General features: G+C 45.2%; 1 protein-coding gene across 2 annotated transcripts in view; it reads left to right on the top strand.

Annotated features, from left to right (window-relative positions):
* Positions 1-743: 743 nt before the first annotated feature.
* GPSM3 (G protein signaling modulator 3) overlaps positions 744-14,478 on the top strand; it is a 44,681-nt gene continuing 30,946 nt past the window's right edge. Inside the window, exons 1-2 of one of the 2 annotated variants that reach the window (XM_073548732.1) lie at positions 744-857; positions 3,761-4,711. The gene's annotated coding sequence lies outside the window, so the exon portion shown is untranslated. Of the gene's footprint in view, positions 858-3,760; positions 4,712-4,840; positions 4,981-14,478 lie in introns of those variants that run through there. The other variant, XM_073548731.1, reaches the window with a different exon arrangement.

The raw sequence follows: 14,478 nt of genomic DNA, 5'->3' as shown, positions 1-14,478 counted from the left end.
CTATATGTTAGATGGATCCTTGTAATCCATTATATATCTATTTCAATAGTGCGGGATCTTATGGAGCACAGCATGAGATGGGAGGAGCGTCAGAGAACAGTAGAATATGAGGATGACCTCTTTCAGCCGATACTTAGTGCTAAAATTGGCCGTATGCACATCTGGGTAGATGCCAGCTCACAATGAATTTTGTGGCCCATGTATGAGCCTTATACTTGTTAAGTCAACGGTAAGAAGATAGTGTCTTGGGTGACTTGAAGTTGGCCATGGTCCCCACTTCCACTTTACGACTTTTTTTTTTTTTTACATAACCACCCCTACTCTTAAATTTAACGGCCTTCAGCTTGATCTCGAGTCATGGAGACTTGATGTATGAACACTCTGTCGAAGGATCGATCTTGTGCAAGCCTACATAGGTCCACCAGGATCTTCTCAACCGTTATCTTGATAGTATCAAGCCATTGAGTTGCTGGTCTTCCTCTTCACCTTGTTCCTTCTATTTGTCCGACCATGATGTCCTTCTCCAGTGATTGCACTCTTCGTATGATGTGTCCAAAATAGGCAAGTCATAACTTGGTGATTCTTGCTTCGAGTGACATGTCTGGCTTGATTTGTGCCAAATTTGATTTGTTTGTTCTGCCATCCATCGTATTAATTGCATCCTTCTCTAGCACCCCATTTCGATTGTATCAATTCTTCTCCTGTCTTATTTCTTTATTGTCCAGGTTTTGCATCCATATGATGCCACAGAGAAGACCAAACTATGTACGAGCCATGACTTTATCGCCAGTGAAATGTTCTTTAATTTGAAGACATTGTCCAGTAACGCAATGGAAAGGCTTTATTCCTCTTGGAGGGTAGGTAATTTGCATACCGTTTACCCAGTAGGCATTGCCTGCCCTGTAAGTCACCCTGCTTCTGCTTGTGATCTCCACAAGGAGAAATAGCACCCCCTAGACTTTAATTTTCTTTTATCTTCCCACAATTCACATTGCATGTCCTTGGCAGCAAACAGTTAAATAATGGAAAGATGCAAATAATACACCGGATTTGAGAGCAGATGTTTTATTAGCAATCACTTTTGTGGTGGTGATGACCCCAAAAGATGGGCCCATAATAACGCGGCCTTGGGTAAATGCAGAAAATACCAAGTCTGACACAGAGCAGCAGCGCCACCCTCTGGTGATTAGTTATATTGCAACTCAATTTTCTTTTTACAGCTATTTAAGAAAATTTAGAACTAGCTGAAGAGCCCGGCGTTGCCTGGGCATAGTAACCAACTGTGGTTAGTTATAGCAAATTATAATGATTATATTGCACATAACAACCGTGCATCTAATCCTATCCTGTGTGATACTGTCTGCTGAGCCGTGTATCTAATCCTATTCTGTGTGATACTGTCTGCTGAGCAGTGTATCTAATCCTATCCTGTGATACTGTCTGCTGAGCCGTGTATCTAATACTATCCTGTGTGATACTGACTGCTGAGCCGTGTATCTAATCCTATTCTGTGTGATACTGACTGCTGAGCTGTGTATCTAATCCTATCCTGTGTGATACTGTCTGCTGAGCCGTGTATCTAATCCTATCCTGTGATACTGTCTGCTGAGCCGTGTATCTAATACTATCCTGTGTGATACTGACTGCTGAGCCGTGTATCTAATCCTATTCTGTGTGAAACTGTCTGCTGAGCTGTGCATCTAATCCTATCCTGTGTGATACTGACTGCTGAGCTGTGTATCTAATCCTATCCTGTGTGATACTGTCTGCTGAGCCGTGTATCTAATCCTATTCTGTGTGATACTGTCTGCTGAGCCGTGTATCTAATACTATTCTGTGTGATACTGTGTGCTGACCTGCGTATCTAATCCTATCCTGTGTGATACTGACTGCTGAGCTGTATATCTAATCCTCTCCTGTGTGATACTGACTGCTGAGCCGTGTATCTAATCCTATCCTGTGTGATACTGACTGCTGAGCCATGTATCTAATCATATCCTGTGTGATACTGGGCTCCCCCTGCAGTCTGTGTCAGAGGGTGGTCTGGGTTGGCACGGTAATAAATTGTGTTATTTCCGGCTTTACAGAAGGAGGATAACACCATAGAAATAATAAGAATAATAGGCCTCAGTTACCACAACTCTCTACAAAGAAAACTGTTGCTGATAGCAACCAATCACAGCTCATTTTTCATCTTTTAAACAGCTCTGGGACAGCGTGGCGAGTTTTGAGTGGCGACTTTTGTGTTTCGACTTTTATGTGGCAAGGTTGGTGTATGTGTGGTGAAATGTGTGCTGCGGGTGGTATACTGTATGTGTTGAAGCACGTGGTAGTGTGAGGCGCATTTTGTGTGTGTGTTCATATCCCCTTGTGTGGTGAGTATCCCATGTCAGGGCCCCACCTTAGCAACTGTACGGTATATACTCTTTGGCGCCATCGCTCTCATTCTTTAAGTCCCTCTTGTTCACATCTGGCAGCTGTCAATTTGCCTCCAACACTTTTCCTTTCACCTTTTCCCCATTATGTACATCGGAGCAGGATTGTTTGGTGAATTGGAATGCGCGGGGTTAAAATTTCGCCTCACAACATAGCCTATGACGCTCTCGGGGTCCTGACATGTGACTGTGCAAAATTTTGTGGCTGTAGCTGCGACGGTGCAGATGCCAATACATACATACACTTTTGCCCCATTATGTGGCTAGGAGCAAAATTGTTTGGTGAATTGGAACACGCGGGGTTAAAATTTTGCCTCACAACATAGCCTATGATGCTCTTGGGGTCCAGACGTGTGACTGTGCAAAATTTTATGGCTGTAGCTGCGACGGTGCGGATGCCAATCTCGGACATACACACACACATTGAGCTTTATATATTAAATTGCGAGTCCTCAGTGGTTGATACCTTTTAATGGCTAACTGAAAAGATGGTAACACATTGCAAGCTTTCCAGGCTACTCAGGTCTCTTCATCAGGCTAGACTAATACAAAATCTGAAGAGTCACATATTTATGCACAATACAACACAGAAAAAATGCAATAGATGAGACAAGTGACGTGAAGCAGAATTGTCATTATGGGAGAGGGATAAGCATAAATATTGGAACAGTTCATAGATAAGGAGTGTGAAAGTTTTTTTTGCCCACTGACTGGGGTCTGGTTCTTTGTTGTGTGATGACCCCAGAAGGTCTGCTCTTCAAACCTTCTGTTCCAATATTTATGTTTCTCCCTCTCCCATAATGACAATTCTGCTTCACGTCACTTGTCTTATCTATTGCATTTTTTCTGTGCTGTATTGTACATAAATATGTGACTCTTCAGGTTTTGTATTAGTCTATGCCTGATGAAGAGACCTGAGTAGTCTGGAAAGCTTGCAATGTGTTACCATCTTTTCAATTAGCCATTTAAAGGTATCAACCACTGAGGACTCTCAATTCTGAATATTCTTTTATCTGCTGGCTAACACGGCATCTTTCCTATACAGCTATTTAACAAGCCACAGTTTGCATTTTACTTTTTTCTTCCATTTTTTATGTTTTTGTTTTTTTTGATGAAAATGGTTGTTAGTATTTCAGCAATGTGTGAAGGGGAAATGAACCTGATCTGAAAGTACAAGGAGCAAATCCTAGTTTCTAGTCTTTAAAACTTTGGGTGGACAAGTGGCTTTGAGTTGTAAAAATAAAATGACAGATGCCTTTGTGTGGGTGTAATTAGCTGCATAAGAGCGTGTGGGAATAAACACACAACTATTGTATATTGTATAGGCCTCAGTGCAGACAACACAGGAAAGGGCTGATCCAATAGACAAGAAAGCCCTCCAGAGAAACCTCCGAGACAGCCAGAGAGAAATGCTGGAGAGACCTCGACACTGAGAGAGACTGGAGAGACCCCAACATTGAGAGAATCTGGAGAGACCCTGACACTGAGAGGCTGCGAGAGACCCCAACACAGAGAGACTGGAAAGACCGTGACATTAAGAGAGACCCCGACACTGAGAGAGAGATGCTGGAGAGACCCCAACACTGAAAGAGAGAGGCTGGCTGGAGAGACCCCAACACTGAGAGAGAAAGGCTGGAGAGACCCCAACACTGAGAGAGAGAGAGGCTGGAGAGACCCCCATACTGAGAGAGAGGCTGTGGGAGACCCCAACACTGAGCGAGAGAGGCTGGAGAGACCCCGACACTGAGAGAGAGAGAGGCTGCAGAGACTCCGACACAGAGAGAGGCTGCGGGAGACCCCAACACTGAGAGAGAGAGGCTGGAGAGACCCCGACACAGAGAGAGGCTGCGGGAGACCCTAACACTGAGAGAGAGGCTGGATAGATACCCTGACACTGAAAGAGAGGCTGGAAAGACCCCGACACTGAGAGAGAGAGAGAGAGGCTGCAGAGACCCTGACACTGAGAGAGAGAGCCTGCAAGAGACCCCCAACACTGAGAGAGGCAGACTGGAGACAGACCCCGACACTGAGAGAGGCAGGCTTCGGAAGACCCCAACACAGAGAGGTAGGCTGCGGGAGACCCCGGCACAGAGGGGCTGAAGGAGACCCCAACACTAAGAGAGAGAGGCTGGAGAGACTCTAATACTGAGAGAGAGAGGCTGGAGAGACCCCCAACAACGAGAGAGAGAGGTTGCAAGAGACCTCCGACACCTAGATACAAGTGGACCATAAGAGACCTCTGTGGGACTGCGGGATGAGAGGAAACCCCGAAATTGGTGAGTGGAGCTGGGGGTTGTATACAATTGTGGGTGACACGCGGGGGTTTGTGATGGGGGTTAAGGGACCTGACAACAAAGCTGGAGAAAGCTGCGGGGAGGGGGCGGTAAATGACAGGTTTTAAAAAGAAAGAGAAGCAGAGAGAGGAAGACAGGAAGAAAAGAGGAAGAGAACGAACGGAAGAAGAGGCGTTGAGGGGAAGTGACAGCTTAGTAGAAGCAGAGACACAGAGGAGACGGCTTCAGACTCGGGCGATGCATGTAATGAGGTGAGCGAATCTCATATATATGGCCCATCCCCTTTATCCTGCTTCGTCCCCTATATACAGCACTGTCCCCTGTATACTGTGCCATCCCCTATATATGTCACTGTCCCCTATATAAAGCATCATCCCCTACATATGGCACCGTCAACTATATACTGTACCTTCCCCCATATACTGTGCTGTCCCCTATATACTGCACCATCCCCTATATTCTGCACTATCCCCTATATACTATGCTGTCCCCTTTATACTGCACTGTCCCCTATATACTGTGCCTTTCCCTGTATACTGCATTGTCCCCTATACACTGTGCTGTCCCTTATATGTGCTATCCCTTATATACTGCACTGTCCCCTATATACTGTGCCATCCCCTGTATATTCTGCCATCCCTTATATAATGTGCTATCCCTTATATACTACACCGTCCCCTGTATACAGTGCCGTCCCCTATATACTGCACCATGCCTATATACTATGCTGTCCCCTATATACTGCACCATCCCTGTATACTGTGCCATCCCCTATATACTGTGCTGTCCCTTATATACTGTGCTATCCCCTATATACTACACCGTCCCCTTTATACTGCACTGTACCCTATATACGGCGCCGTCCCCTATATACAGCACAGCCGTCTGTGTCTCTAGATATGGAGACGGGGCAGGAAATACTACAGAATAATCTGCTGCTAATCACTGAGATCGTATCAGTCGCTGCTGAGTTATGGGATAATGGACGCGATGATTCACAAGCGCAGAGGACATTGCCAATGTGTGATATATACAACTCCTGCAAAAATTAAGAGACCTCTGCACAGTTTTCTAAAAATCAGTTTCTCTACATGTCTGACAGCCATTCCATTCCAGTGTCAGTTGAATTCCAACCAGAGTCCACCTCATTCTACTTAATGTGCTTCTGATTAGGTGATCACCTGCACCAAATCTTATTTAACCAAGGAAAGAATAAAAAACCCTGCTGTGGTGTTCACAATCCTCTTGCAATAGGACAAGCCGGATGGCAAAACAAGTGCTAGTAATATCCCAAAAGTAATAGGAATGAAAAAATAACTTTTAACCAAGCCAAAGGAGGCGAAAAGAAAAGTCTTGTGTTATGAACGAATCACCGTAGGAGGCAAAAACAGAAATACTAGCTAAGTCCAGAAAACCAGAAAAGTTGGCAGCTATCGGATTGCAGACCCCTGAACCTATCAACAACAACTAGCAGTAGCCGTGGGGGGTTCCTACGATGCCCTAGACCCCTCGATTACAGCCGGAGAACTACATAGTCTAAAGACAGAAAGGGAAATCTAAACTGCCCCAGAGCAGACCCCAAAGCAATAGGCAGCCCCCAACATATAATGACGGTGAAGCAAGAAGAAAAAACACTCACACAGATAGAAAGATAGACTGAGCAAATGATTGGGCCCAAGCTAACTAGATAGGACAGGATAGAAAAGCTGCTGTCTGCAATCCGCCAAAAACCCTATCAAAACAAGAGCCAACAGACTGACAGGGAAAAAGGCCCTGAAGACGCTAGGCTTCAAAAAGACTATGTCAGTACTCAGGTATTTTCTGAAGACAGAGCAAAAAGACACAAAGGAATTCAGCTCACCCCAGCAGGGAATGGCAGAATCCAGAAAAGCAAGGCAAAATAAAACCAAAACACAAATGCAAAAAGCAAGGCAGAAAACTTAGCTTTTGAGGAGAAGGAATCAGACTGGTCTCCTAGAATCCCTCAGAGAAATCACCAGCGAGGCAGAAGGGCGTCGGCTGCCTTATATCCAGTCAGCAATTCCTGTCATCCTCTACCAGCTCAGGTGTTTGGTAATCAGCCTCACTACCTTCCTTCACCAGAAGAGGGAGTTCATCAGACCTCAATTGTGAAGGGGAAAATGAACTCGCAACAGTCTTGAGTGAGGAAAAGAAGGGCTCAATTCTGGCTTTACTAGCAGAGGGATACATTGAGCATCATGTTGCCTCCATCCTTAAAATTTCTAAGATGGCAGTTCATCACAACAAGGTCAAGCAGCAGACATTGGGGACAACAAAGCTACAGACCAGCAGAGGGCGAAAACAACTCTACGCTGACCGGGATGACCGTCATCTTATTAGAATATCACTCAGCAACTGCAAGTTGACATCAAGTGATCTACAAAAGGAATGGCAAATGGCAGCTGGAGTGAAGCGCACAGCAAGAACAGTTCGTAACAGGCTCCTAGAGGCAGGGCTCAAGTCATGTAAAGCTAGAAAAAAACCTTTCATCAATGAGAAGCAAAGGAGAGCCAGGCTGAAGTTTGCCAAAGACCATAAGAATTGGATCATAGCAGACTGGAGTAAGGTAATCTTCTCTGATGAGTCTAATTTTCTGCTTTGCCCAACACCTGGTTGTCTAATGGTTAGACGGAGACCTGGAGAGGCGTACAAGCCACAGTGTCTTGCACCCACTGTGAAATTTGGTGGTGGATCGATGATGATCTGGGGATGCTTCAGCAAGGCTGGAATTGGGCAGGTTAATCTTTGCGAAGGAAGTATGAATCAAGGTGCATACAAGGTTATCCTGGAAAAACAGTTGATAATAATAATCTTTAATCTTTATTTTTATATAGCGCTAACATATCCCGCAACGCTTTACAGTTTGCACACATTATCATCATCACTGTCCCCGATGGGGCTCACAATCTAAATTGCCTATCAGTATGTCTTTGGAATGTGGGAGGAAGCCCACGTAAACACGGGGAGAACATACAAACTCCTGATTCCTTCTGCTCAGGCAATGTTCCCCAACTCTGAGGACTTGGTTCTCCAGCAGGACAATGTGCCATGCCACACAGCTATGTCAATCAATGTGTGGCTGAAGGATCACCACATCAAATCCCTGTCATGGCCAACGCAATCTCCAGACCTGAACCCCATTGAAAACCTCTGGAATGTAATGAAGAGGAAGATGGATAGTCACAAGCCATCAAACAAAGAAGAACTGCTTACATTTTTGTACCTGGAGTGGCCTAAGGTCACCCAAAAGCAGTGTGAAAGACTGGTGGAAAGCATGCCAAGACGCATGAAAGCTGTGATTAACAATCAAGGTTATTCCACAAAATATTGATTTCTGAACTCTTCCTGAGTTACAACATTAGTATTGTTGTTTCTAAATGATTATGAACTTGTTTCCTTAGCATTATTTGAGGTCTACAAGCACTTCATTTTTTTGTTATTTTGACCATTTCTCATTTTCTGAAAATAAATACGAAATTTAGTGTTTGGAAATTCGAAGACATGTTGTCAGTTTATAGAATAAAGATCAATTTACATTTTACTCAAAAATATACCTATAAAGAGAAAAATCAGACAAACTGAAAATGTTGCAGTGGTCTCTTAATTTTTGCCAGAGCTGTATGTATACTGTACCTTCCAAGTATTACGTGTCTGCAGGAATTGGGTGTGGGGGGTGTGACTGGTGGGGAGAATCAGACCAGTGCTTATGGCACCGCACCCCTAAACTCTGAGCCTTTGTCCCACCATTGCCATTACTTGCAAAGCTGATCAAACGTGTTTCTTCCATCACCGACATTTCCATTTCTTCTGCCACCAAAGCAGAATATTTGTCTGAGACCTGACCCCATGTTGGTATCTTGGGAGCTACTTACACAATTTGGAAAACAGATATATCTCCCAATTCCCTCATACTACACAAGAACGTTCAACTCACAGGAGCATGAATGTGTCCTGAATCGGGAGGCGAATAATCCGCTGCCCGACACCTCTGTATGCTGCTAACATCCGCTGAGGAAAAGGATGGAGCATGCTGTAATTCAACATGTCCAATCCTTCTTTCCCCAGTACCATGTGTTGGTGGATTGGCTCTATTTGGCAGCTGGAAATACTGATACTGAAAAGATGTTACTGACTAGGAGCCATGTCTCTTGGCACTTGGGTCAGGATCATCTGACAGTATTTTGGCTTGTGCTAACACTTAGCAGCCGATCTGATAAAGCCGAGCTCCAGTGTGAATCCGCAGCAACAACTAGCGATGAGGATGGATATCACACATCCATTGTTGTACGCAACTGATCTGGACTTCTGTCACACCAGTTAATGTTTTTTCTATCAATATGATTATTTTATCAGGATTATAGGCTGTGATTATTTTTTTAGCCTCCTCTGCAGTTCTGTGCAGCATCAGTCACGGATCTTTTTTTGCTGTTGTCGGAGTATTCAGGCGGCTTCCTTTTGCACAAGCCACAAAGAACAACAACAACTTTTAGCATGACCCATCCGACCTCTTCACACTTGACCCATCCAGCTGTGGATCCCACCAGAACATGATCTTCTCAGCCAACTGCCATAAAAACTGCGATACCAGCGCTCTACTTAAGAGAGCGGCTCTATGACGATACCTGCGTTCATTCTTTCTCCCTATATATGCACTTGTCAGTGACAGAACGGTCATTTGACTTTTATGGAAAAATTGTTTTTAAAACTTTGATTGAAAGTTTTGAAGTAGGGGAAGAATCAGACCGTTTTGGGCAGAGAATTCTAGAGTACGGGGGAAGCACAAGAGAAGTTCTGGAGAAGGTTGTGCAAGTAGCAAACAAGAGGAGAGCAAAGACTGTGCAGAGGTGGCAGGAGATGTATGGGGGGGCGGGTTATGGAAGATCCTGTAAATTACTAATATATTGACCTCAATTCTCTGGAAACTTTTTAACTAGTGAAGAGATTGGCAGAGCGGAGAAGCAGAGGTGTAACAAGCGGAGAAAGGGACTTAGCTGGCAACAACAGTTAGAAATGGATTGAAGGCATGACCGATGGAGAAGGTTGCAGTAGTCCAGGTGGGAAATGATTTGTTATCTACTTTGCCGAGCATCTGTCAGCAAGTTGATGTGAACATCAAACATTTATGGAAGCATTGCCCTTATTCATTTAATTTTTTAAACTGCCTCAGTGTCCTAGAGACACGACAGAAACTTCATCTGGAGGTCCTTGTGCTACAACTGTCCTCCGTTCTCCTTCCATATATGATGGACTTCCTTCGTGGTCTCCACGTATACTAAAAATTACTACAGAGGGATGTAGACTTTTTCATTTAGGTTTGTAGCTGTCGGTGGAGATCTGTGTTGCGCGACGTTCACTGACATGTTCTGTGTAGTGTGGTTGACAGTAACATCTGTGTGACGGGGTTTACGCAACACGTCTAGAAGAGAAGTGTACAGTGACGTAGTTGTGTAATGAGACCTTTGAGGTGAAACTTCTTTAACCATTGCGAGATGTGTATTCGGGTCCCCATTGGCACTCATTCCTCCGATGTATCACCGGGCTTCTTTGTTTTTTTGGGCCCACATTACCAGTAAACCAGGAAAGCTGACAATACACATTAGATGTGTATTGCCCAAACCCACCAATGTCAAAAGGGGCAGCAACTGATTTGGCACATGTCAAGGTGATATTAGCGTGGCTGGAGGTCAACTGCCTGATCCTTTTTATTTCTTGGTTAAAAGCCACCACCTGTCTCCACCTTTTTCCCATTTGTCTACTGAGAACACCTGCATGCTCATCTGAGCTGAGCGTGCATCCCTATAGGAGAGAGAGTCCACAGTTATATAGTGTCATACTTTGCAATTTTTCACAGCAGGTGTCCCAGCAGGTAAACCATCCAAGGCCATGCCCTTTTTATTAAGCTACACTTAGCCTCCACCACTCCACCTAATCCCCACTGCCTATTGTCGCTGGTTTACAGAAGTTTCAATTACATTCGGTGGGACCAGGGAGTATTGCTGAGTTACAGGGCGGCCATACGTGTAAACGACAGAAATAACCAATGATTGTAAAAAGTGTCCATGCAATGAAAATCATTCACATTTTAAGATTTCCTTCATTAACAATGTGGATGGATTTTTATGCATTATTTAACTTAAGTTCCCTAAACGGGTTTTCTATTTCTCAAAGGCAAATCAATCTAAAGTCTCTCTATCATTTTGAGTATACAGTTCATGTGCAGAAGAATGTGTTTACATGGTTACAGACTACACACAAACCCCGACCCTTTCTTCTTGCTAACCTGCAGACAGTAGAAGAATGAACAGAGGGAATGGAGTAAAATTGCCTAAATACATCAGGCCACCTAATTTGTACATGAACTTTCTGATTTGCTTCCGAAATTATAAAAGTATCCTGCTTTTGATTTCTCCTGGGTTTTGAGTTCCTGGGAAATAAATTTCCACCAGAGGGTCTGACCGCGGCTTTTTCCTCATTGCTCTTCACAAACACATGAAAGCTTTGCTGAGTATAGCTCACAATAATCAATCCAATGAATCGGGTGATTTATGGCAGCCAAGAAAAAGTTCCCATTTCCAAAATGTTCTGGATATTTGTACTGTTGGTGACACTGACGGGTCACGGGTGATACTGACGAGGCAGTAAACAAACTGGTGATCTTTACAGAAAGCCATTGTGTAACAGATTGCCCAATGTGAGGAAGCCACCCTCGTCTAAGAAACATAAAAAACAGACTACAAATATATCGACATACTGATGTGAATCAAGAAAATGCCAAAGTAAGACATCTTTCATTTTCTGGTCAAACCTTGCGCCCACTTAGCTACTTGTGGTATCACCGGCCATGCCAGACCTGCAGCAGCCTAGTTAGTTAAGGGTTAAATGTGTTGATGGCAGTAGTGAAACTGTGCAGTGAGTGTTCTAGCCTTGATTATTTAAAAACTGTTTTCCCACCAGGGTCAACTGCAGAGGGCACATGGAGAGTGAGGAGCTATGTTACCTGTGAAGCGAGATTACCTCTTTGTTTTCACCCTTATGGACCGACCTTGTAGAAATCTCTCCTCATAGCAAGACATATGCAAGGGCATAGTGGCAGACAGATGGAGCCATGAGGGGTGGGCAATGAGAATTTGACTCAAGGAGACAGGGAGGTGTATTCTCTGGGAGTATGCCGCCTGAAGTAGCTCACAAGCAAAAGTCCAAGTGAATTGAGTTCCAGCTCAGGAGTGACTGTATTTAGTTGTGGGTCGCCCTCCAAGGGCCGTGTGGTACTCGGTACCGGGCCGGTGTCAGCGGGATGTGTCACAGCAGCGGTGACCCGGACCGTGGCCCTGGGCGCCCAATTAATGGGGGGGAATTGAAATGGTGGTGGAATGTAGTTAGATGAATAGTTCGTGACGCCACCTGTGGTGCTCGGAAAGTGAGGTGTTAGGCCGACGCTGCATGCAGATCCTCTGGGACTGGTGGTGTGTTGCAGCCAAGATGGTGAAGCTCCCCACAGGAGGAGCTGTAGTCCCAGGGCAGTGTAGATGTGGAATTAGAGGAGAGGCACAAGCGGTGTAGAAGCTGGTACCCAGATGTAGCGGTGCTGGGTGCGTTGGCGCGAGAATGAATGGAGGACACCAGGGCTTGTAGTTCCAAAGCTTTACTCACAGTCTGTAGTATACACAGGTGCCTGCCTCCGTGCCGTGTCCTCTGGGTCAGGGACTCAGTCAACATCCAGACAAGATGGAATGCTCCCTTCCAACGCTCCGCCAACATGTACCTTTCTGAACGTCTCCTCTATAGCGCCTTTAAGTGTGAAGTACTCCTAGTACTGAGTTACACTGGAGTGCCTCCTGACAGATGTTCCCAAGAACTCTACTTGTACGGCAGACAGTTGTAGCCTGCTTCGGGGACTCCTTACTCCTGAGTCCCGGCTCTCTATCCAAGTTGCAGTTGTGCCCCCAAGTCTTAGATGGGAGTAGTGCATTTACAGCCCACTACTCCACCGGTGTCTGCTGCAGAACCATTAGTGTCCATACAACCTTGGGGACCGAGCCCCGGCCTTGCGCTTAGAACTTCTAGGCAGGGTTCTCTCCTAACCCACGTCCTCTCTGTTCCCTTTTACTCCTTCGTTCCGTAATAATCTCTCTCTCTTATGGAAGATCAGGTTTCAGTTCAATGTCTTTCTCCTTCTTTCCTTTCCCGTGCCAGCTGGCTCAGATCACTGAGGCAGCTGCAGCACTCCTTCCTCCATCCCTCTTCCAGGGATCCCCACTCCTCTCCGAGTGACTTCCCTCCTCAGACTCCCTGTCTGACTGACCTGTAATCCTAAACCTCCCCGCTCTTTCATGTATTCTCAACTCCACCCGCCTTCCAGCACGTTTAGTGTTCCAAGCAGGGAGCCACCAAAGGTGTTCTGCTACACTCCAAACAAAGAGCCGCAATGTGGCTTTGCTGAACTACTCTGTTGTGTGGGGTGCGAGTGTTGGAGCGTGGTCAGGAGCCCCCAACTTACCTGGATGGTGGGGCACCACACCTTAGGAGGAGGTGCAGTACCTCTGTGGCGACTGAGCCTCAGGGGCGCCACAGTTGTCCTATGGCTGGTCCTTCTCAGTGATTGACCGCCTTACCCGTATTAGTGTGTGTACAGAAATTGCTGTCAATCACTAAGACTGCCTACCGGACTCCTAAGGTCAGAATAAACAGTGATTTAGGCCAATAAATTGTGAGTTATAAAGCTTTTTAGCAATTTGCCCGGGTTCTCTTGATCTATAGGACACATTCAGGGGTCTGTACAAAGAATGGGATCTGCGACTATCTGAATGTAGATTAAAACCTCATGATCTTATATGGGATTTGTGTTGTATGGCATATACTGCCCATAATATTGCAGGGTCCACACTAAAACCCCACCTGCTTCTGGTTCATACAGGGATTGTATCACCTAGAATTTTTTTTTGCCGAAAACCACTTTAAAGCCAGATAGTGATACATTTTATTTTGTCTACTCTGTTTTTATTTTTAGATTTTTTTTTCATGTTATTTCCTGTACATGACTATCTCACCTGAGCGCTGATAGCACCATTTAGAGATTTGTTTTCCAGCCACATGGATTATCAGAGACAATGAAGTAGAGTCATTGAGTGTTACTGGAGATTGTTGTGAGCATGCTCAGTGACCTGTGCAGAAGTCCTTGCACAAGAAGGGGAGGAGGCGAGCTATGACTTCACTTTTTGTGAATGGTGGATCCTCAGTTATGTGTATGTAGGTGATACTTTACTGCCTGTGATGATAATGAAGCTGATGAGAAATGAACTTTACAGAATCCCCAAATATTGGGGCGATCACAGAACTAGCAAAAGTTTTGCACAAAAAAAGTGACAAGGTGTTCACAGAGCTCAGAGACACGGTCGAGGTGATGAGGCTGAGCCTGACCACCACTGAACAATACACAGGAGTACAAGGTGTTCAATGCTCAGAGATACGCAGGAGAGGAGGAGGCCGAGCCCGACCACCACTGAGCAAGATACAGAAGTACAAGGTGTTCAATGCTCAGAGATACGCAGGAGAGGAGGAGGCTGAGCCCGACCACCACTGAGCAAGATACAGAAGTACAAGGTGTTCAATGCTCAGAGATACGCAGGAGAGGAGGAGGCTGAGCCCGACCACCACTGAGCAAGATAGAGGAGTACAAGGTGTTCACAGTGCTCAGAGAGACGGCCGAGGTGAGGAGGCTGAACCTGGTC

Source organism: Dendrobates tinctorius, unplaced genomic scaffold (assembly GCF_039654945.1).
Source record: "Dendrobates tinctorius isolate UK_male_01 unplaced genomic scaffold, ASM3965494v1 ptg000158l, whole genome shotgun sequence".
Lineage (NCBI taxonomy): Eukaryota > Metazoa > Chordata > Amphibia > Anura > Dendrobatidae > Dendrobates > Dendrobates tinctorius.
The sequence above is the reverse complement of the archived record's forward strand: the minus strand, read 5'-3'. Positions and strand labels throughout refer to the sequence as shown.